At 38.1% G+C, this 23,006-nt stretch overlaps 1 protein-coding gene across 8 annotated transcripts in view; it reads right to left on the reverse strand.

Moving 5' to 3' along the window:
- B3GALT1 (beta-1,3-galactosyltransferase 1) overlaps positions 1-23,006 on the reverse strand; it is a 697,560-nt gene that overhangs the window by 271,767 nt on the left and 402,787 nt on the right. Inside the window, exon 5 of one of the 8 annotated variants that reach the window (XM_043997928.1) lies at positions 22,354-22,527. The exons of the other annotated variants lie outside the window; for them this stretch is intronic. The gene's annotated coding sequence lies outside the window, so the exon portion shown is untranslated. The remainder of the gene's footprint in view (positions 1-22,353; positions 22,528-23,006) is intronic. 8 annotated transcript variants of the gene reach the window in all.

Here is a 23,006-nt window from a genome sequence, read left to right on the forward strand (position 1 = left end):
TCAGAACTTTGTTAGATTGGAGGATTAAGTTAGATTGACCCTTTCTGGTCAATCATTAGATGGACACCAAGTGGAATAGCACAAGAGAACTCAGGGCAGAAGGCTTCCTTTCATTCCCTAGGCATTTTTATAATGGTGAAATCAAATTAAAATGAGCATAGAGGAAAGATTTTAATGGAAAAGAAGTAATAAATAGCCTTTTGAGTGAGGTGTGGAAAGAAGGGTCAAGGATAATTACCTTACCTTGTAGAAGGTAGAAATTATTATGGGTTGATGATATGGACAAATGTATGTATATGTGTATTGTACATGTGTGTATAATATGGGTATATATGGACACACATGTATATGTGTGTATATATACATGCAAATGTCTATATCCATCCATATGTACATACACATATGGATGTATGTATATTGGATGTTCTAAAAGTATTTGGGAAACACTGTATACACACACACATATATACACATATACATAAATGCACATATAAGCTTATACACAATATATTATAAACACACTCTCTACATATATCCATAATAAATACATACATAATGAGCCTATTTTCTGTTTTGTTTTTAAGTACAAGCTAGTGGACCCACCTCCTCCCTGACCAGGTTCTTCCCTGAGTTTCTTCTCATCCACATGGGGCAAGGCTGGGTGTCTCAGGGCATGAGACCTACTACTCCATACCTTGGCTCTTGACCTCATGTGTGTGTATGGAGGATAAGTGAGGAGGGCTGACCTCTCAAGTCATACTAACAAATGCCTCTTTTACTAACTAAACTGTTGGTGGGCATAGAATGTAGTTTAGAAATGTGCTGTAAAATGCTGCATGATTGGGGTGGAGCCAGGATGGTAGAGGAAAAGCAGTGACTTGCCTGAGCTCTTCTCAAGACGCCTCCATATATCTTCAAATAATGCCATAAGACAATTTATGGAGCGATAGAACCCACAAAATAACAGGGTGAAATCATTTTCCAGCAAAGACAACTTACAGGGTTAGGAGAAAGGGTCTGTCATACTGGGGTGAGAGTAGAGTCCAGCCCAGCTCAGGCCATGCCAGTACAGACCCAACCCCAGCACAGACCCAGCCTTAGTAAACTGTGTTGTTTAAAATCTAAATTGTGGGTTCTAATCTGCCCTCCCCAGTCTTGGGGGAAGCTGGCTAAAATCACTGATAAATTCAGCAAGAGTTTAGGCTTTTAAAGATTTATTAAAATATATATTATAAGTTAATGAAGAGAGAGAGATTGAGAACAGATTCCTTATAGCATGGAAATCCTAGCTCAGATCTAATTCAGTATAGCCAGAGAGAAAGAAAGCACTTTCCTTTCCTAGCAGGCCATATGAAATCTCTCACTACCAAGCCGGTATCTGAATGACTAAGAGGGCCCATCCTCACCAAAAGGAGAGTTCTTCTATGAGTGAGTGTCCACTTCCTTGTTCCTCTCTCCCTCCCCCAAAGGGGAGGTCCTTCAATCTGGTTGGTTGAGAGTGGTCCCTTGCAGACATCAGTAGTACACCAACACACCACTCAGGTCGGCCAGGTGTGGCCTCCATCCAATCATCCTTAAGTAGGTACTTAGTCAGTTTCTCATTCTCACCCAATTCAAACAATACTAAATCAATCAGGTGGGGCCCCTGGGCATCTTCCAAATTCCATTATTTTATCACAGAACCAGGCCTCAGGAACCTCTGAATCAGCTGCAGCAGCAGCTGCTTCTGAAACTCAGCCCATGGATGGTGAAGAGGTCCATTGGTTGACCAGGGGGAGATTACAGGGGTCTCTTTGCTGGCACTGAGGCAGGACTCTGTTGTTTTGCCATGCTCTCATGTGGGTCACAGTCATGGGGAGGGAATAGGATGGAGGGAAATACAATAGTAAATGTGAAAAAATTTTGAAGTAAGCTTGTCTGACAGTCCTCATTTCTCAAACACATAGAGAACCGAGTCAAATTTGTTAAAATAAGAGCCATTCCCCAATTGATAGATGATCAAAAGATACAAAGTTTTCAGATGAAATAATTAAAGCTACCTATAGCCATATGAAAAAAATGCTCTAACTCACTATTGATTGAAGAGATGCAGGTCAAAACAACTTTGGGTAATACCTCATACCTATTGCATTGGATAATAGGACAGGGGAGAAAATGACAAATGCAGGGGATATGGGGAAAATGAGACATTAATACACTCTTGGTAAAGCTGTAAACTGGTTCAAATATTCTGTGGAGCAATTTGAAACTATGGCCAAAGGGCCATAAAACTAAGAATACTCTTTGACCTAGTAATAATACTACTAGGTTGGTATCCAAAAAGAGATAAAACAACCCAAAAAGTTGAATTCAAAATTGAGGAGATGCCCATCAATTGAGAAATGACTGAACAAATTGTGGGATGAGATTATAATGGAACACAATTGTGATGTAAGAAATGATGAGCAGGATGCTATCAGAAAAACCTGGAAAGACTTACATGAGCTGATGCAAAGTGAAATGCACTGTATACAAAATAACAGCAATATTGTAAGATGATCTGCTGTGAATGATTTAATATTTTCAGCAATACGATGATCCAAGACAACTTTGAAGGACTTACGAAAACTGCAATCCATCTCCAGAGAAAGAACTGATGGTATCTGAATATAGACTGAAGCATAATTTTTAGTTCATTTTTCTAAAGTATTTTTTGCCTGTTTTCTTTCAAAATCTGATCAATGTTTTACATGACTACACATGTCTGTAAATGTTTTACATGACTACACATGAATAACATATTGAATTTTTTGAGTTCTTAACGGGGGTGGGGGGAGGAAGAGAATTTGGAACATAAAGTTTTAAAAATTGATGTTAAAATTTGTTTTTACATGTAATTTGGGAAAAATAAAATTCTAAATAAATGGAAACTGCCAAGGCCTCATTGATCATAGCGACACTTTTGTTTTCTGCCATTTAAGACTATGACTAGAGGTTGCCAAAGATATGTGGGAACTGAGTGAATCAAACTGACTCCATCTTGTGAATTAATTTTGGGTCTACGTCAGTTCCCTTTGTATTCAATTATGGGTCTAGTCCAATTTCTGTCTTGTGAGAAAAATTTATTCAATTATGGGAATTCAATTATTGCATTTTTTCAACCTAGCCCTGTGTGGCTGAAAGCTGGACCACCTCTACCTGTTGCTTAGAGATGCTTAACTAAGGATGTAGATTATGCTGACCAGAAACCCAACCAGACCCAAAGATTGATGAAAGTTTTCTCCTCCTTCCATGTACTCTGTGATCCAGTCACACTCAAATTCTTGCTCTTCCTCCAATAAGACGCTCCATCTCCTGACTCCAGGCATTTTTGCTTGCTGCTCCCCATGCATGGAATGCTCTCTCACTTCTTATCCCAACCTCCTGACTTTCTTCAAGCCCCAGCTAAAATCCTACCTTCTACAGGAAACCTTTTCCAGTCTTTCTTAATTCTGGTGACTTCCCTCGGTTGATTATTTCCAGTTGAAACTGTATGTAGTTTTTTTGTACGTAGTTTTTGCAAATTGTTTTTTACATTAGACCATGAGCTCATTCTGTGCATCCCCAGTGTTTGTAGCACAGTGAATGGCACATCATTGTCACTTTATAAATATATTTTTTGCTTGCCTGACTCTTAGAGGAATGAGATGGGGCATGTGTAGCAACTGGAAAACTTTAAAGTTTTTATGGGGCGTGTTGATTTGGGAATCAGTGAAAGGGGAAATCATGGGCTTAAATATTACATCTAGATCCTGCCACTGGACACACTCACAGGATTGAGAGGTTAAGCTCAGCTGGCAGATTCAACTTTCCAGCTGTTGTGCTGAATCTGTGACATGGTTCAGCTTTGCATACATAATTCCTTTTTCTGTTGTTTGCTCTCATCCTATAGGCTCTGGAACAGCATAGGCAAATAACATAGTACATAAGGTTCTGGCCCCTCCTTCCCCTCCCTTCAGTAGTATACATATGACAAGGCACATTGCCTTACTAGGGTTTAGGCTAGGATGCTGTTGCCTTCCCTAAAGGGAAGTATGGTGGAATTTAGTTTTGCAACTTCTGATTTTGATTGAGAATACATGGCTCCAAGTCCTGGGTCTATCTTTTTACTACATGCGTGATGTGAGACAAGTCATTTAATTTTTCTAGGCTCCAATTTTCTTATCTATAAAATGAGAGTTGAAAGATGATTTCCAAAGCCTCTACGCTTCTGACAGTATATGAGTTCTTTTTTCTACCTTCCCTGATCCTTTCTCTCATTTTCCCACCTGGCTACCACTGTGATAGGGAAACTGGATTAGGGAAGAGGCAGTAAGCCTTCAATGCAGCACCACTGAGCACCAGTCCCAATATGCGAAAAGTCACCTTTGAAAAGCAGTCAAGAATAAATTGCAAATGAGTGTAAAAAAAGAATGAATTTTATCAAAGGTCAACATTTATTACAATGGAAGAAAAGAAGGAAAGAAACATTTATTAAATGCCTACTGTATTCCAAGTAATGTGTTCATGCCCTGTACAAATTTGATTCTTACAACAATGTAAGAATAGGGAGGTGCTAGTATTATATCCCCACTATACAGTTGTGCAGTGGATAGAGCCCTGGGCTTGGAAGCAGGAAGACTCATCTTCATGAGTTCAAATCCAGCCACAGACACTAGTTGTGTGACCCTGGGCAAGTCACTTCACCCTGTTTGCCTCAGTTTCCTCATATGTAAAATGAGCTGGAGAAGGAAGTGGAAAACTGCTCCAGTATCTTTATGAAGAAAATCCCAAATGGGGTCACAGAGAGTTGGAAATGACTGAAATAATTGAACAACAATTGTACGGTTGAAGATACTGATGCATACAGATAACAAGTGACTTGCCCAGTGTCACACAGGTAGTATCTAAGGCTGGATTTGAACTCAGATCTTCCTAAGTCTAAGCCTAGCACTTTTCTCCTCTGTGCCCTCTAATTGCCTCTATGCCTTGTATATTGTGAATAATGCCTTGCACATCATACATATTTAATGAATATTAATATATAGTTCAGAAAAAGATGATTTTGAAATGTAATGATCTGGGAAGACTGCAGAAGAGATGGAATTTGACATGGGCCTTGAAGAATAGGTTCAATGTGGAGAGATGAAGAAGTTTAATGCTTCTTCAGTAGCTCAGATGACTTTTTGACCTCTATTTTTTTTTTTAATTTTTTTTAGTGAGGCAGTTGGGGTTAAGTGACTTGCCCAGGGTCACACAACTAGTAAGTATTAAGTGTCTGAGGCCGGATTTGAACTCAGGTATTTCTGACTCCAGGGCCAGTGCTCTATCCACTGCGCCACCTAGCTGCCCCAACCTCTGCTTTTAAAATGCAGGAATATGTGCACAAATAATTTTCATATGGTATAAAGAGGACTGGACTAAGAATAAGAAAATCCACCATTCATTAACTACACAAGCTTGAAATTTTACAATGTTGAGTCTCAGTTTCCTCATCCATAAAATAGATATAACTAATATGTGCCTTAAACGACTTTGCAGGTGATTGTTGTTAGGATCAAATGAGGTAATCTCTGTGTACGTCATGAGAAAACTGTAAAACACTATATAAATTCTGCTATTATTATAATTCTGTAAGTACTTGGTTAGGTTAATACAACATTTTAAAAGTTTCTTGATGACAGATAATAGAATTATTAGATTGTGGCTCTTTCTATCAGATGACAAAACTTATCTCTTTGATAACTCAAGAACAATACCTCCCCACCCCAACCCCATCCCAAACCCATTCCCAAACCCAACAACAACAGAGTCAAGTTGGCTATTTGTTGTCATGTATCTGAGATAACTAGTTAAATGAATGAAGTTTTTCGATTGCCAGCTCATCGAGATGCTTTTACAAAGTTTACCAATTTCTCGGGACAGTAAGATATCAAGATTTAAATTTGGTGATACAAACAATTCAGATAAAACTGTTGGTACAAGTTGAACAAAAATCCTGCCTTTCCCTTTCTTTTCCAGTTCTGTAATTAAAGACTGCCAGAAAAGATGAAAGCCTAGAGCGACCCCTTAAACCTGTTAAGGAGGTGGTTTGCATAGAGCACTTCTTGGCATGTCTCCCCTGAAGTGTCAATACCACTGAGGTTGACCTTTAAGCTGTCTCTTCAGAGAATGGGGGCAGAGGAAACAGGGAATTTTAGTTCACTTTTTTCCCAGAGAAAAGGTATCATTTGTGATCTAATAGGTGTTCACTTAATTTTTTGTTTATCTCAGAGAACTGCACCCACATCAAAAGAAGATACCTCTACCTACCAGAATGCAATTCAGAAAATGCCAATAAATGGAACTGTCGCTAATGCTTATAAGATGCTGACTACAGGTATTATTCTGATCCATCATTTGGTCCTATTGACATTTTCTTCAGCTTTTCCAGTCCCAAGGTCCCTGGTTAAATATGAGAGCTTCTTTCACTCCCCTTTTATAAATCATATCATGTTTCCTGGCAGGGTCCAGGAATCATGTGATATTGAGAAGTGTCAACCACATTCAGGAACCAAGGTTCCTGAAGGGAACTGTAATGATTTTTATTTCATCTGAATTCCTATATATGATCAATGGTAGGAGGAGTGACACTGTATTGTCTGGAACTGTAAAATGAAACATTATTTGAATTTTGATAGATCAAAATCATTTGTGCCTTTTGACCTTTCATTCTCAACATGGATGTATTTTTTAGAAGTAAGTTGATATTAGATATTATATATTTGAAGGACATTGATTTTGAATATATCTGGTTTTTCCATAAGCATGGATGAGCAGAGACAAGGCTTGGTAACAGTACCTGGGGAAAGGTGCTGGAGAAAAGGTGTTATTAAGTTTTATATGAGTTACACAATCACAAAACTTGCGTCTGCTTGAAAACCTGGAATTATTAATGACTTCCAAAACAAAGTATTCATTAGCCTTAATAGTTGGGAATTTTTTGCTTCAAGCCTAACTCTATCTCTGCAACAGTCACCCATTGCTCCTAATTTGACATCGTGGAGGTAAACAGAACAAAGTCTACAATCCCTTGTCTACAAGACAGCCATTAAAACATTTGAAGACAGCTATCATTCCCCCTCATGCATCACCCCCCTCCCCAACCTCTCATTTAGGATAAATATCCCCAGTTCTTTCAAGCTTCAACCATTTCCTTCCCTATTAATCTTGTAAATTATGCTTTCCTGTCCTCTTATGGGACAGGTTGTGTAATGGATAGAGTGCCAGCCCTGGAGTCAAGAAGACCAGAGTTCAAATCTGGCCTCAGACTTACTAGCTGAGTGACCCTAGGCAAGTCACTTAACCCTTATTGCTCTCCAAAAAGACATTCACTGTCAGAACAGAATTTACAATTTATTTGGGAGAGTTTATAGATTCATAGATAAATATAACACAATTTATAAGTACAGAAAAGGTGCTATGAGATCAATGTCAAGTGGTTGCTAAAAAAAGTGGGTCTTTCTTTGGGAACATTTTTTTTCTGGCTCATCATAGTTGACTTTAAGAAATGATATTGGAAAAGAAATATTTGAATTATCATGACTCAGAGTTTAAATTAAAATTATGCAACCTGGCTGATTAAAAATAGATTAATTTCTAGAATGAAGGCAAATATGGAAATTATATGAAAACGATACACAGGAAGAGGCTTGATTATTACTGCCAATCATTTCATTATATGTAATGATGGGAGCTCCAATGTGTATTTGAATTAATGCCTTTATGATTTCTCTTCTACATTGAAGTGGTAGAACCTTATAATAAAGAACCTTCTGTCTTGGTATATGCTTTATACATTTTTCATCCCCACAAGGAGATATATGATTTTTGAAAGCTAGACTTTGCTTTTCATCTTGTATGTCCAGTACCTAACACTGGGTCTTACAACTAGTAGGTGCTTAATGTTTGTTGAATTAAATGGAATCCATGTTAATTCAGGGAATTTTCATGTATTTGTACATATGTATGTGTATAAACATGTATACATACATCTACATATGCCATGAAAAGATCAACAGGGGAAAGGCAACAGAGAAGAACAATTTACTAATTAATGAATTCATTGTCTGATATTCAGCTTATACTGGGAACTCCAGTAATTTGTAAGTTTAGGCAAGATTATATGCCCTGTCTACATGTCCAATACTTGTATATTGTTTGATCCCAGGTTTTTACTGTATAACGTTTCAAAGAACATTAACTACCTGTATCACCTTGGGAAAGTTATGCAGCTTCTCTGAACCTCAGTTTCCTCATTTGTAAAATAAAAGGGTTGAACTAGATGACCTCTAAGGTCCCTCCCAAATCTAAAATGCTATGTCTTGTAAAATTTGAAAATAATTTAAAAATCCCAGAACTTGGCTTGGAACTGTAATTAAATTGATATAAAGACCTTCCAGGTGAGGAACCTTTCTTTACCAATGCCAATCAACATCTTCTCTGTGACTTAACAGTCTTATAGAATTGCCTAAAGCATTGAGGAGTGAAAAGACTCGCCTAGGCTCACATTATCGGTCTATGTCAGAGGCAGGATTTGAACCTATACCTGACTGGCTTTGAAGGCAGCTTTCCATCCACTTTACCATACTGTCCCCAAAACGTATTGTAATGTGCTGGAAGTGTTCATGGATAATGGAAGAAGAGGAGGTTAGTTGAAATAAATTAGTAGAGTTGAAATATGGTGCCAGTAGGACTCATTTATGAATTTTCAAGTTATTCTTGCCTTCTGTAGACATTAAAACCAAGTTTTGATTTCAGCTATGATCCATCTACACATTCAATTTAATTATGAAAATATAATCAAGCCAATGTTAAATGTTAAATGGTATAGCTCAGAAATGTATTTTAGCTCTTAATTACCATAACTTTTATTCAATTTTCAAAGTGATTCTATTTTTTTTTAAGCTTATAATAATACTCAAAGGGAAGGTAGTTTAAGTGATCTAGTCCCTTTTTGTCAATCCATTAATGCAAATATTCACATGTATATACCTGAATATAGCTATGTTCTTTCTACTGTATTACATAGCCAATATGTCTGTTGCACACATACATATATATGTATATAGATATAATAACCTCTCTATATGTAGATATAGAGACGCACATATATGGTATATGCAGCATGACTGACCTCGGAACCAAGGAGACTTAGGTTCAAGTTGCATCTCTGACACCTACTGGCTATGTTACTTAGGTGACTATGGGCAAGTCACTTAAATTCCCTGTGATCTAAGCAAGTTGCTGAGAGCTTACCAACCTGTAGTGATAGAGGGTGTTTTCTCATCCATAAGTTCTTTATACCAATAAAATCATATATAGATAGATGTACATATACATCTATCTATCTATCTATCTATCTATCTATCTATCTATCTATCTATCTATCTATCTATCTATCTATCATCACTATCATCTCTAACTATCTGTTACACACATTTGTCTATGTATTCACATGTGACTGATGGGATAATCATAGTGTAGTAGATAACACTTTAGGATGGAAGTTAAGATGACATGAGTTTCAGTCCTGGCCTTGCCACTAGGACCTCAGGCCTGTCTTTTAACCTTTTGGGGCCTCAGTTTCCTCAGCATTAAATGGGGAGATTGCAGTTCTAAGATCATCCTAGATTCTAATATACTTTAAAAAGAAGCAATATAATTAGGCTTCTTAGTTTCTTAACTTCCATGATTACTGGTGTAATCATCACTGTTGCTTCTACTTTCATTGTCTCTTGCCAAGGAATAGTTTGATACCCAACAAGCCTACTAGGATTTTTGTCACCAGAAGTCAAGATGGAAAGTGGAACTCTAGGTAGTATAGAGAGGCAGCAGCAATGGTGCTGGTAGTCAAGGAATGGATAAAAAAAATCACGAGATGCATTGTCAGTAGTGTGCTGGTAAATGTTAAACTGGCTGGCTCTTTGAAAAAAATCAATGCATGATATTTTTACATTTAATTGGCATTATTAATTTTTTCTCCATAATTTTAAAAGTCTAGACAGTTAAACATTAAATCAAGCCTTGATTTGTAGTGTTTGCCTTGGTGATTTCTAACATGCTCACACTGAAGATTTGAGAATTAGCTCTAGAGAACCAGTTCGAGCTGGCTCCAGCACCTCCCAGCATATAATCCACTGAAAAGGAGCAATTTATGTCTCCTCACTTCAAGAACCATAAAGACTACAAATAGTTCTTTTTTTTTTTTTAAGTGAGGCAATTGGGATTAAGTGACTTGCCCAGGGTCATACAGCTAGTAAGTATTAAGGGTCTGAGGCCAGATTTGAACTCAGGTACTCCTGACTCCAGGGCTGGTGCTCTATCCACTGTGCCACCTAGCCGCCCCTACAAATAGTTCTTGATAGAAATAATGGAAGTCCCTCTTAGTGTACAAAAGTTCAATGAATAGAGAGCAAGTGCATCCTATAATTGTGCTTTTAGTGCCACAGACACATCTAAAACTTTACCAGTCACCTGTGTCAGGGCCAGCAAAGCTTTAGCTGGTGTAGCGTTTTCCATAATGCCAGGTCTGCAATTTTTGTGACCCTTTGTTATATGCATACAGTTATGATTTTACCTAGATTTTTGTAACTGCATTTGCTATCCTTCCTTACTCTGAAGAATGTAAATGAATCAATATTACTTGCTATAGAATATAAACATGCTTACACACAGTTATACAGAGCTATAATTAATGTCTTTACTCTGTGGTTAAGAACTTTGTTTAGTAGAAGTGTATTCCCCTGTCTTCTGTGAAATCCAAGTTAGCATTTCATTTGCTATCCCCAAGGAGGAGAAAAGCTGATCAGCATCTCGATGAGGTCTTTGATTCCTCACTTGAGAGAATAATCTAAGGTCATCCTCCGGGCACTTGCCAAATAATTGGCATGTATCCTGAATCTTAACTGTCCTTTACTTTTTGCTTTTGCCCCTCAAATAGGCTCAGTTCTCTTCTCCTTTTCCTAATAATCTCATATATAAGTTGTCCATCTGGGCCCAAATGGTCCTATAGCAACTGATACCATATAGAAGATCGATTATGTCCTTTTTAGCAAACCTTAGGTAAAGAAAGGAAAATTCCAGTCCCATACCCTTATCCCCATCAACCAATTGATGTTCTCAGATGTCAAAATGTGCATTTGAAAGTGGAGGAACCAGATAATATCTTGCTCCCCACCAAACACCATCCTAGAACCCTTAAAGGGAGGGAGCACCTAACATATGTCAGGAGAGGGACTTTTCTTATATAAAAAGGGAAAGGTGGGAAACTATGTTTGGGACTGACACATCATCCCACCTTGGGGAGCTACTGTAGCATAGTCCCAATCTGCATGTCATTTTAGAGACCCATAGTATCCTAATCCCATCATAGGTGAGATGCAAAGAATATCCTTTGGACATATGTCTTGTTTATGGCTTTCCTTTTTCATTCCCTGGTGTGGACACTAGTGGGACAGTTAGGTGGCACAATGGATAAGAGTACCAGGCCTGGAATCAGGAAGACTTATCTTTGTAAATCCAAATCTAACCTCAGATATTTACTAGTCATGTAACCCTGAGAAAGTCACTTAAACCTGTTTGCCTCAGTTTCCTCATATGTAAAATGAGCTAGAGAAGGAAATAACAAACCATTCCAGTATCTTTACCAAAAAAGCCCCAAATGGAGTTATGGAGAGTTGGACATGACTGAAAAATGAATGAACGACATGTGCGGATACAAGGTTATCACCTAATCACTTATTTGGAGAAGCGTTGGACACCAAATGAAGGAATTGAAATGGGTAGGGAAATTGAGGAGGTCTTCTCCTTAGTTTTACATTTCTCAAATTCAGGGAGCCCTCTTTCCAGTTCCTTCAATAAGAGACCCTAATCAATTTCCTCCAGAGGAGTGCTGGAAGTAGTGAAATTTGACTGTGAACCTCCTAGAGCACCTCATGCAGGACATCTTGCTATTGGTGTTAACAGGTAATAGAGGCAGATTCCTCTCTTTTGTCTGTTTCAGTGAGAGGTAGCTATTGAAGTAGACAGAGTACTAGGCTGGGAAACAGGAAGACCTGGGTTCAAATGCCTCTAATCATTACTACTTGTAGGACAATGAACAAGTAACTTCACCTCCCCCAGTCCCGAGAATGTCATCTACAAAATGATGATGTTAATAATACCCTAGAGCATCTACTTGGGTTATTGTGAGACTCGCATGAGATAATACGTGTATAACAGTGTAGAGCTAAACCAGAGTATCCATGGCTTTCCTGAAATATTTAGCAAACTTTAAGGCCCTATTTAAATGTCAGTTGTTATCCCTTCTTCTTGTTGTCCTTTCCTCCACTTAAAAATAGGGATTTTACTGCAAAAGCCACTAACCTAAGCTTTCCATTAACCTTGATGTTGTCAAGATTGGAGGAAAATCTTAAGGAAATTGGAAGGAGACACCAGGGGTTCAGCTCCCCAAAGGGTTTGTTCTTTCTTCTGTGGCTCTGGCTCAGTTTTAAGTTTGCAGAGAGATTACATGAGCATAGAACCAGAGCTGTAAGAGAGTTCCAGCTAGTTCCTCTAGTTCAATCTGCTTATTTTCCAGGTAAAGAAACAGAAGCGCAGGGGATTGTTCATGGTCACACAGGTAGTGTCAGAGGGGAAATTTGAACCCAGGTCCTTTTGACTCAGGAAGGACTCAGTAATCCTTCAACAAAACAATGGGGCTTCCCACGAGGTGCTGTTGTTCACATCTCCTGGGCAGCTTTGTGGAGCCTGGATGAACAAGTAGGCAGCAAAGGGGAGCAGGGTGTGGATCCCATGAAGCAATAAAGTTTCCAAGGTTCATAACTGTGAGGCAGGATATGGCTGGGTGACATAAGAAAAGGGGTGGATAAAGAGGAGAGGACAAAGGAGAACCAATCCCTTATATAATCTCACTGTTTCCCTACATTCTTCCGTACACACCTTTGAGAGGGAGTGAGATGAAGAAGAGGAAAGAGGACTGGGATTGGAAGTCATTACAGAGAGACATGGGTTTCAGTCTCTTCTCCAGTCAGGAAAATTCTATTGAAATTCTGAGGTCTGAGTACTCTCTGTTGCCAAAACAGAATGGGAAGCATTGTTTCTCATTGTCTATCTGTGCGTATTTTTTTCTTTAAAAGGTATATGATTTTAGGAATGCAACCTCTATTCAGCTAGATACGGTATGTGTAGCTGCCTGATAGTGCTAGGTTGGCCACAAACAATTCTATATTTAGGCTTTCTCTGTTCCTATCTATATACTGGGTATAATGTGGACAGAGGAGAGGAGGCTCCTCTGTGGGGGACAGGAGGATATGGGGAAAAGGATGGAGAAAGTTTCTCCCTCCTGAGAGGGAGCATTCATCGCTAGGGCTCCTCCAGGCTCAAAGCCCAGAACAGAACCCCAGTGCAGGCAAGTTTATATTACCCTTAAAGTCTTAATCTTCTCAAATGCTGACAGCCACCTTTAAATTTGCTCTATTATAGCCCAGCTGAATTCAATTTCTTTTTTAATCTTTTTAAGAAGGAGAAAGGTGGATGAGAGTAAAAAGAAGGCATAAAAACACAGCAGGTAGTTATCCACACTTTTTTTTTTTTCTGACTTGTCAGAGATATCAGTGTTAAACTCAGGCCAGCCAGGGAAACTTTTAGCCCTTTTAGGTCCTTAGAAAGTTGTAAAAATGAAAACCAAAGTTTTAAGCTGTAAGGGCATAATAAGCTTGAAATAGAGAAATGGGAGCCAGATATAAGAAGGAGGTTGGCTTAGAATATGCTTTTGTTTGAAATATAACGATTCCTTTGGGAATGCTTTCTCAAGCCACTCTCCATTTAGTTCAATTTGATAAGCATTTATTAAGATCCTGCCAGGTGCCAGGCATTATTCTAGGCACTGGAGATACAAAAATAAAATAAAAAAAAAATCCCCACCTTTAAGGAGACTAATAGGAGTTGGCCCCTGTAGGAAGCCAAGAATTCTAAGAGGTGGAGGTAAGGGGAAGAGTTGTAGTCCAGGCATGATGAGGAACTTGTACAAAGAAATATTGGCTGGGTAAATTATCATTTTATTATGTTAATAAATTATAATTTTTTATTAAAAATAAATTATTTATTACATGGGCTAAGTGACTGGGGAGAATTTAGGGAGGCATTCAGGAAAAATGTAGGCAATGTCAAAGCAGAAGATATCAATTAAAATTTAACTTAAAAAAGGGAATCTTTATTTTTAATACAAGGCTAATTCACTCAGTGAAATGTTTCATGACAACACATGGTTTAAATTGTTGTGGACTGCTAATTTTAAGGAAAGTTGCTGCTTCGTTCGGGGTCTAATCAAACTACTCACAATGGTTGTTTGTTCTTGGATTTTATCCCTGCCTTGGTCCATGTCTTTCTACTGGTGAGTGACTACAGCAAGTCTTATCTAGCTTACAGGACAAGGGCAGGGACTTTATTTTTGCCTTTCTTTGTATCCCTAGCGCTTAGAATAGGGCACATAGTAAGGGGTTGACAGATGCTTGTTGACTTGACTCTCATGTATGTAAGCATATAAGATATGACTCAAGTGTTCTGCCTAGCTTCCTACAAGTTCAAAAGAAGAGTGGAAGGGTACACAAACAGAAGTGTTAGAGGTTCTATCTTTTTTCTAGCTTCCCTCTGCTATTTTTTTTTTAGTGAGGCAATTGGGGTTAAGTGACTTGCCCAGGGTCACGCAGCTAGTAAGTGTTAAGTGTCTGAGGCCAGATTTGAACTCAGGTACTCCTGATTCCAGGGCCCGTGCTTTATCCACTGTGCCACCTAGCTGCCCCCTCCTATTTTTAATATAGAAAAACTTAATTTGGGTAAAAGAAACAATCAGGGACTCAATAAGGGTATGAAGAAATCAGCCTCTCTATCTTCAGCTTTGACTTCTTAATATACAGAGATTTAAGTGAACTTTGAAGTGATTTAGTTCAGCTCCTTCATTTGAAGATAAGGAATTTGTCACCCCGAGAGGTCAAGGTACTTGTCCAAGGTTACACTGAGGAGTAAGTTGCATAGTCGGGATTCCTGAGCAGGCCCTTTGCCTCTAAATCCAGGACACCTTCCAACAGCTTCCTGTGACTGTTTCTCCCACACTGTCCCTACTGAGATTCTTGCCATCCTTGTGCTTTGCTAAGGGCGTCATGTCCATGGCTAGCTTGGTGGCCTCGAGTCAAGAACACTCATCTTCCTGAGTTCAAGTCTGCCTTTAGAAGCTTCCTAGTCATGTGGCCTTGGGCAAATCACTTAACCCTGTTTGCCTCAGTTTGTTGATCTGTAAAATGACCTGGATAAGGAAATGGCAAGCACTCCAGTATTTTTGCCACGAAAACCCCAAATGGAGTCAGACAACTGAAACTACTCAGTAACAACTATCTTTCTCTTGAGACTTATCATTTTCCACCACTATGCCCCAACCCTTCCTTTGTAACTCTTTCCTGGGGGAAAGGGTTTTGGATTGTTGGTTATCCACTAAGCCTGAACTGAAATGTAGATTGAGGTAGAGGCTTTCATCCTCTGGACATCAGCTTTTCTACACTTAAGGTAAGCTCTAGGCCTAGCTGAATTCACCCTGCTCCTTCCCCCTTCGATAGTCTTGAGGTATCCTGAATTCCTTATCTATTCACCAAAGTCCAAGGTGTCACCCACTGTCAATTTCCCCTTGGCACTGGGATTGCTCTGAATTATGGAGAAACCAGTTTAAAATGGATCATGCCCAAAGCCCTCCTTTGACACAAAGCAAGGGCAGCTATCAGCACATTTCCTTATTTGAATGTGGAATACAGTTCAGGGAGGGATTTGGTATGTTTTAGTGTTTGAAATAAATTTTCTTCCTTTTCAATTTTCAGCCTTCTTATCTTTTAGTTTTATTGATTACATAATGATACTCTGGGAACACAGATGTCTCTTTAGTCTCTATGGATCCACTAGACATTGATGTATGAGCAAAACAAATATTTTTTTATCATATTACCACATTTTTAAAAAAGTACTAAATAAATGAATAGCCAAACTCCTGCCAAAGAACTGAGCAGATGAAGGTCAGAATAATCATGGTGCAGTTAGTACGACTTCAAAGGTTAGCCATCCATTTTTATTTCTATGGCATTTCATGGCCTTTGGAGTTGCAAACTGGTCTATATGTTTTTAACCAAAAACAGACTTGACTTGGGTTTTAAATGGAGTCAGGGAAGAAGGGGGAGCTTATGCATTCTTATTTTCTTTTCCTTTTAAAGACTGTCCAACCCTAAGTTTTTCTGAAGTTCAGTGCACTTCTTTGACAAGTTATTTGTAGAAAATAAAATAAAATCTATATTCCTCATGATTCATGCTTGAGATTTATTCTTCAATTAGGGCTAGGCCTCTCTTCTTTATGGAGCAAGATTTGGCCCAGGGGAATACTAAATCCTTTAAGCTGATGGGAAATCATTAGCTGGTTGATCAGTTGGGATTGACCAATCCTCAGACAGCAATTCAGTCTTTTTTTAAAATGAAATAGGCAATTATAGGTTATTTCTTAGTAAGAAATTCTAGTTGCTTCTCAGACACATTCTTCTTATAGTTCAATGAAAATAGCACAGTAAAGCAAGGACTGCTTAGAAGGGCAAATGCAGAGATTCAGCAAGAGAAGTTTAGTTGGGCTTGATGTTCAGCTTCAGATTTGGTCATTATCCAGGAATTATTTTCCATTCATTCGTTCATTCACATGTACACATGAAGACTATGTGCACATTAAAGTTTACATTTTTTTCCCCTTGGTGGTATGGAACAACATTGAGAAGATAGACAAAGCTCAAGACCCAGTCTTTACCCTTAATGAAATTCTAGTATAAACTGTGATGGGAAAAAAAGGTAAGGGATAGAAAGGGAAGACAAGAACAAAATGTTCAATCATTAGGAAAGAAATGCAAAGTGAAAATCAATAAGTCTAAAATGCCATTGTATAAACTATATATGCATATTATGAATAGATAAGAAGTAAAGGAATGAGCAGAAAGATGAAGGTACAGAAGACTTCTTGGATGAGGTGAATTTTGAGCCATATTTTGAAATCATACTAGAGTTTTATTTTGGTGATATTAAGAAAACATATAGGGGGCGGCTAGGTGGTGCAGTGGATAAAGCACCGGCCCTGGATTCAGGAGTACCTGAGTTCAAATCTGGCCTCAGACACTTGACACTTACTAGCTGTGTGACCCTGGGCAAGTCACTTAACCCCCACTGCCCCGCAAAAAAAAAAAAAAAAACAACCCCCAAAAACAAAAAAAACCCCATATAATCCCTTTGGATAGCACATTTCCTGAAAGAAAACAATTGTAACTCTGACCTGAACAAAGGCCAAGGAACTTGAAAGTAGGGCATTGGGACTGAAAGTTATAAACCCAGGTTATATTTTCATTTTAAATAATATTCCCATTTCTTTCATCTTTCCATCCATCTCTTCATTAATGTGATAATGAGACTATGAGCTAATTTTCACTATATAGAACCTGTATAAAAATGGAATGGGGCAATGCTGATTACACTAGATTCTCCCAGTCTTTAACATGAGACCCATAATCATAATGCGGAACTGGATGTGCTGCCTCTTTTGGAGATGCCTGACATCCATCTAGAAGTCCCTACTCCTTTTACTTAGATTTTAATGAGCCTTGTTTTTTTTCCCCCTGGAGCTCTATCAGTACAGAATTCCTTTGGACAGTGCTGCTCAGTTACAATCTACAGCAAACCAGGTAACTTTGCAAGCTTTATTAACCCTTTTAGGTCACTAGAGAATACTTTCAATATATTGCTTGCCAAGATATTTATTGTGGGTTATTTTTCCATAATGGACAAAGGACAATTAATAAATTCATTAGTGGTATTTATTTATATCCATGGGTGTTTCTGTTTATACTTATATATCCAAACAAATTGTTTGCCTTGATTACCAGCCATTAGTAATATGTTGGCATTTTATAAGTACTTTTGAAGATCATAAGTATTGAATTTCATAGCAGGAATCCAGAACGCAAATATTTTTATATGATAACACTTCTGATTAGGACATAATCCTTAATTAAACCAACAAATAATTACCCTTGAAAATTAAAAAAAAAACAACACACAAAAGCACAATGGGTATATTTCCTAATTGTCCTTTCCTGCTGTGGACATTAGCTAGTATTGGAATTTTTTACATTATAACATTCTAGCAACTGCCTGATATACAACCCTCACCACACACACACAGACACACAGACACACACACAGACACACAGACACACACACAGACACACAGACACACACACAGACACACACAGACACACAGACACACAAACTCCTCCTTTGGGCCTGAATTTTTTCTTTTTTTCCTGTTTTCCTTCCCATCCCTTCCCTTTCTCCTCCCCTTCCCTCTCTTCCTCTCTTCTTTCCTTTCTTTTGTTTTCTTTCTCTCCTTTTCTCAGTAAGTCACAACCTCTCTTAGTCTCAGTTTCCTCATTTATATAATTTAGATCAAAGAACCTACCTCTCAGGGTTGTTGTGAAGATAAAATAAGATAACATTTGTAAAGCAGTTTGTGAAGTTTGAAGTGCTGTATAAATGGTAGCTTTTTTTTTTCCTCCAAGGTCTAGCTGAATTGGATCTTCATCACCAGAAAGCTGGTCACACACATATATGTATTATGTATGTATGTATAGTATACACATATACATAAATGTATATATATACATAGATATTGCATATATGTAATATATATGGCCAATGCAATTTATGAAGATTATCTATTATATCGTCAAGGAGTTTGAATGTACAGTTTACATTACAAAGGGGAGAAATGTGAACTAAACCTGGAATAAAACAAACCTGAATTGTTGATATGAGCTTTAAATTCGAAGCTGAGATGTATGGATGAGAGACTCAGAGTCCTAAGAATCTACAAGGGGGGAGACAGTGAGGCAGAGATTGAGGGAATGTTACAAGGAATCTGTAGAAAGTGGTCATCAGAGATAACATGTGTCTATATTCTACTTTTGTTGGTTGGTTCCTTGGAGCTGATACTTTATAGAATTACTCTTTGCTACATATACTGGGGATTCTTGTCCCTTTTTGTGTATAATGGCCCCATTTGGCTGTCTGGTAAGCTTATGGAGCCCTTTTCAGAATATTTTTAAATGCATAAGACCAAATACATAGGATTACAAAAGAAACAAATTGTACCCATCCATCCATCCATCCATTCATCCATCCATCCATCCATCCATCCATCCATCCATCCATCCATCCATCCATCCATCTGTTATCTACCCATCAATAAATTCATAAACCTACATTAAATAAAGCCTGATGTATACTCTAATAACAATTTGCAGTGAATAGTCAGGCAAGACTTCCTCAAACCATGAACCATTCCTGAAGAACTCATCTTCACTGAGGATAGGAGTAGAAGGTTCTAACCTAGATATGCAAAAAGTTTAGGTTATTTCAAACATCACTGGAGAAGACCATCAGTTTCAGCATTTTCTTCAGTGGCAATGCATAAAAAGCATTTTTGGTAATGGCTGCAGAACAGCAGGTGCAAATAGAAAATGGAAGTGGGCAGCGACCAGAGAGAAGAAACGACCATTAAAAAGAAAAGACAAAAACACATGATGACAATAAGGATAAAGGCCACACCTGCAAGAGAGTGAGTGCTGCCATCCCTAAGAAGTCTCTTTAGCTGCTGGGATGTTTTCAAAAGCTGGCCTATCCTTGGGCTGTCCATTTAAACATGCACAATTTCCCCCTCACTCATTATCTTTTAACAGACTAGATTATGGACATCTACTCACAGATACCTGCCATAGGCTGACCAATGTACAGAAGCTTACAAATATATCTCACAAATGAATCAACCTTAACATACCAAGACATGTAATATTAGCAGATGAACTTTGTCCTCACATATCCTTTCCTACCTATTTGCCTGTTCCCTTCATGCCAGGATTTGTTTTCTCCAGAAGATCTGAAGGACAGAGGTTGTGTCCATTAATGGATTTTACATACTGCCATTGGTGTGAGAGCTTAAAAAGCTCTTTTTAAAATAGTCTTCAAATAACCAAATGGCTTTTTCAAAGAAGCTAAATGACCAGTTATTCTGTAACCCTGCTGACAGTGGAATGGAAGTAAAAAGGCTTAAACTACAGCAGAAGGAATTTGGGTTAGATGCTAAGAAGAATTTTCTGTAATAATGACTGAGAGGTAGTGTGGCATACCGTCTTGTGAACTGGCCAAGAGACAGGAAGATGTGGGTTAGTGAAACTGCTAGGTGATGCAGTAGCTAGAGTATAAACCCAGAAATAAGAGAGACAAGTTCAAATCCAGCCACAGACATTTACTATCTGAATTACCCTGGGCACTTAAGCTGTGCATGACTGTTTCCTCATCTGTAAAAAAAAAATAGTATAATTATGGCACCTAACAGCCAGGGTTATTGTTAAGGATCAAATGAAAAGTGTTTTGCAAACCTTAAAGCATTGTATACATGCTGGTTTTATTATTAAGTCTTGCCTCTGATGACTCCTGGTTGTGAGATTCTGAGCAAGTCACTTTCTCTCAGTGCTTTTGTCAACTCTCTAAGGCTCTAAGTGCAAAAAAGTGCTGACCTGCATTGGAAGAGGGGTTTCCTCACCTGGGAGTTACCTATACCAATGAGGCCAAAGGGCTGATCTCTATTCCTAATAGTTATTAAACAGAAGAATAAATGCATAGCCAAAGAGATGTCATTATGTTCACATCCTCCTGAGGCCTTTAGAGCCTCCGAAATAAGAGTTTCTCAACTGTTTAATTTGTTTTTTAATTGTACTGTCACCTAAAGGTCATTTGAGATGGTGGGTGAGAGGAAACTGTGTAAGATTGAATAAGTGTAGGCTCAGGATGAAGATGTTTGCTAAGCTTTGCCAAGTGATGACATCAGAAGAATTTTCCTGTGTAGAGAACTAAGGAGTCAGAATATCCTAACATCTGCCTATGAAATTTTTGAATATTAATGATACCAGTTGATATTTCTGGAATTTACCATATTTAATTTGGTTCTCATTCCAGACCTATGGTATTTTTCCTATTTGTTGTGTGTACGATTTCACAGTTTTTGTGCATTTTTAAAAGTATGGTCTCAACCTTAGTACTAGAAATATACATTCCATTTCCCTTCTGAACTGTGATATATAATCCCAAATGTAAATATTGTTATGAATTCCATTTAGACTACAGTTGCCTATCCTCCAAATGTCTTGCTGCTTTCCTGGAGATTACTCAAGGTAAGTGCAAATTTACAAATTTTAAGAAAATTAGAAAATGCCAAAGGTACAAAAATTATTCATTTGAATATAGTTTCATATTTATTACCATATGTTAGCAACATTCAAGTTATACTATATTTAATAAACGTTTTTTTAATTAGGTCTTTTTTAACCCCCCCAAAAGTTTCTGGGTTTTGAAATTTCTAAATCAGAATTGCATTTATTAAGTGCCCAACTGTGCACAGCTTTGCTCTTTACAGACACCATACTAAACTAACACCAGGCACAGACAGTTCCTGCTCTCTGAGAGTCATTCATTTAAATATAGATTACATATTAAAATGGCCCAGGCTTACAAATGAGCCTGTCTGTCTGTCTGTCTGTCTGTCTGTCTGTCTGTCTGTCTGTCTGTCTGTCTCTTTCTCTCCCCTCTCCTCTCCTCTCCCTCCTTTCCTCTCTTCTCCTCTCCCCTCTCCCCCTCTCTTCCTTGAACACTTGTGATTTTATAAAGCCAACTGACCATTCAGTGTCACTATCTGTGTAACATTCTAGACTCATAGCACACTACCTTTCTAGCAAGACAACAAAAGTGTATTTGATCCTTTGTTTAATATGATTCATTGAATGTCATCTTTATTAAGCTGACTTTTAGTGTTAATTTGGGTACCTTACTGCAATAGTTATGTATGCTATTCTCCTGGTTTTTCTTACCTCGCTCTGAATCAGTGCATATTCATCTTATATTTGTCTGAATTCCATGCATTTTTCCCTTACTAGGCAATAATTTTTCATTATATACATATAGCACAATTGTTCTGCCATTCTGCACTTGTTGGGCATCTCACCTGTTTGCATTTTTTTTTTTTTTGCTACCACAAAAACTGTTACCAATAACCAATTAGGTATGTATATTCAACACCTCTCCAACTCCCCCAGCTTCCTTTCTCCTCTGATTAGAGGGCTGGAGAGTAAACTAAACTCCTCCCAAGGTTTTCCTTTAAAGAGGGCAACATTTGAACTTTCAGCTCACTCCACTTACATATGAAGTCTGCTTGATTTCATCTTCTTGGAACAAGATACCTTCTGGGTCTGGGTTTCCCCTGTTGTTTCCCCCACCTTTGATGTGTTGTCTTTTCCCATTAGATTATAAGCTCCTTGAGGGCAGGGACTGCCTTTCTTTTCTTATTTGTATCTCCAGTACTTAGCACAGTGCCTGACAAATAAATAAAAAATGTTTATTTAATTGAATTATGTGTGTATTTCCCATCTTTGCTTTCTTTGAAGTATATTAAAGGTTCTGTTTTTCAAACATTTGTGTTTAAGTAAGTTTCTTGGAAATCCATACTTACTTTCTGATAGAAACAACAAAAATCCAGTTAGCTCTATTATCTCTATAGTTCCACTACATTACCCTCCTTTATGGCATTGTTTCAATGTGAATAATGAGAAGGAAACACAATGAAAAAGGTGCTTAATAACATACATATGCCTGTAGGTGGAAAGAAACATGGGGCAATAGGGACAGACCCATCTACCCCTCTGTTCCAAGCAACAACTACTAGTTGTCCAGCCTGAACAAAATGAAACAGCATTAGGAACACCTCTCCTCATGGTCCCCTAGCCCAGCTCATGAAAGGAAGGGGAGTTACTGATGCCATGAAAGTAAAAAATGTCTCCCCATTGATCAGGGCA

This window comes from Dromiciops gliroides, chromosome 3, assembly GCF_019393635.1.
Source record: "Dromiciops gliroides isolate mDroGli1 chromosome 3, mDroGli1.pri, whole genome shotgun sequence".
Lineage (NCBI taxonomy): Eukaryota > Metazoa > Chordata > Mammalia > Microbiotheria > Microbiotheriidae > Dromiciops > Dromiciops gliroides.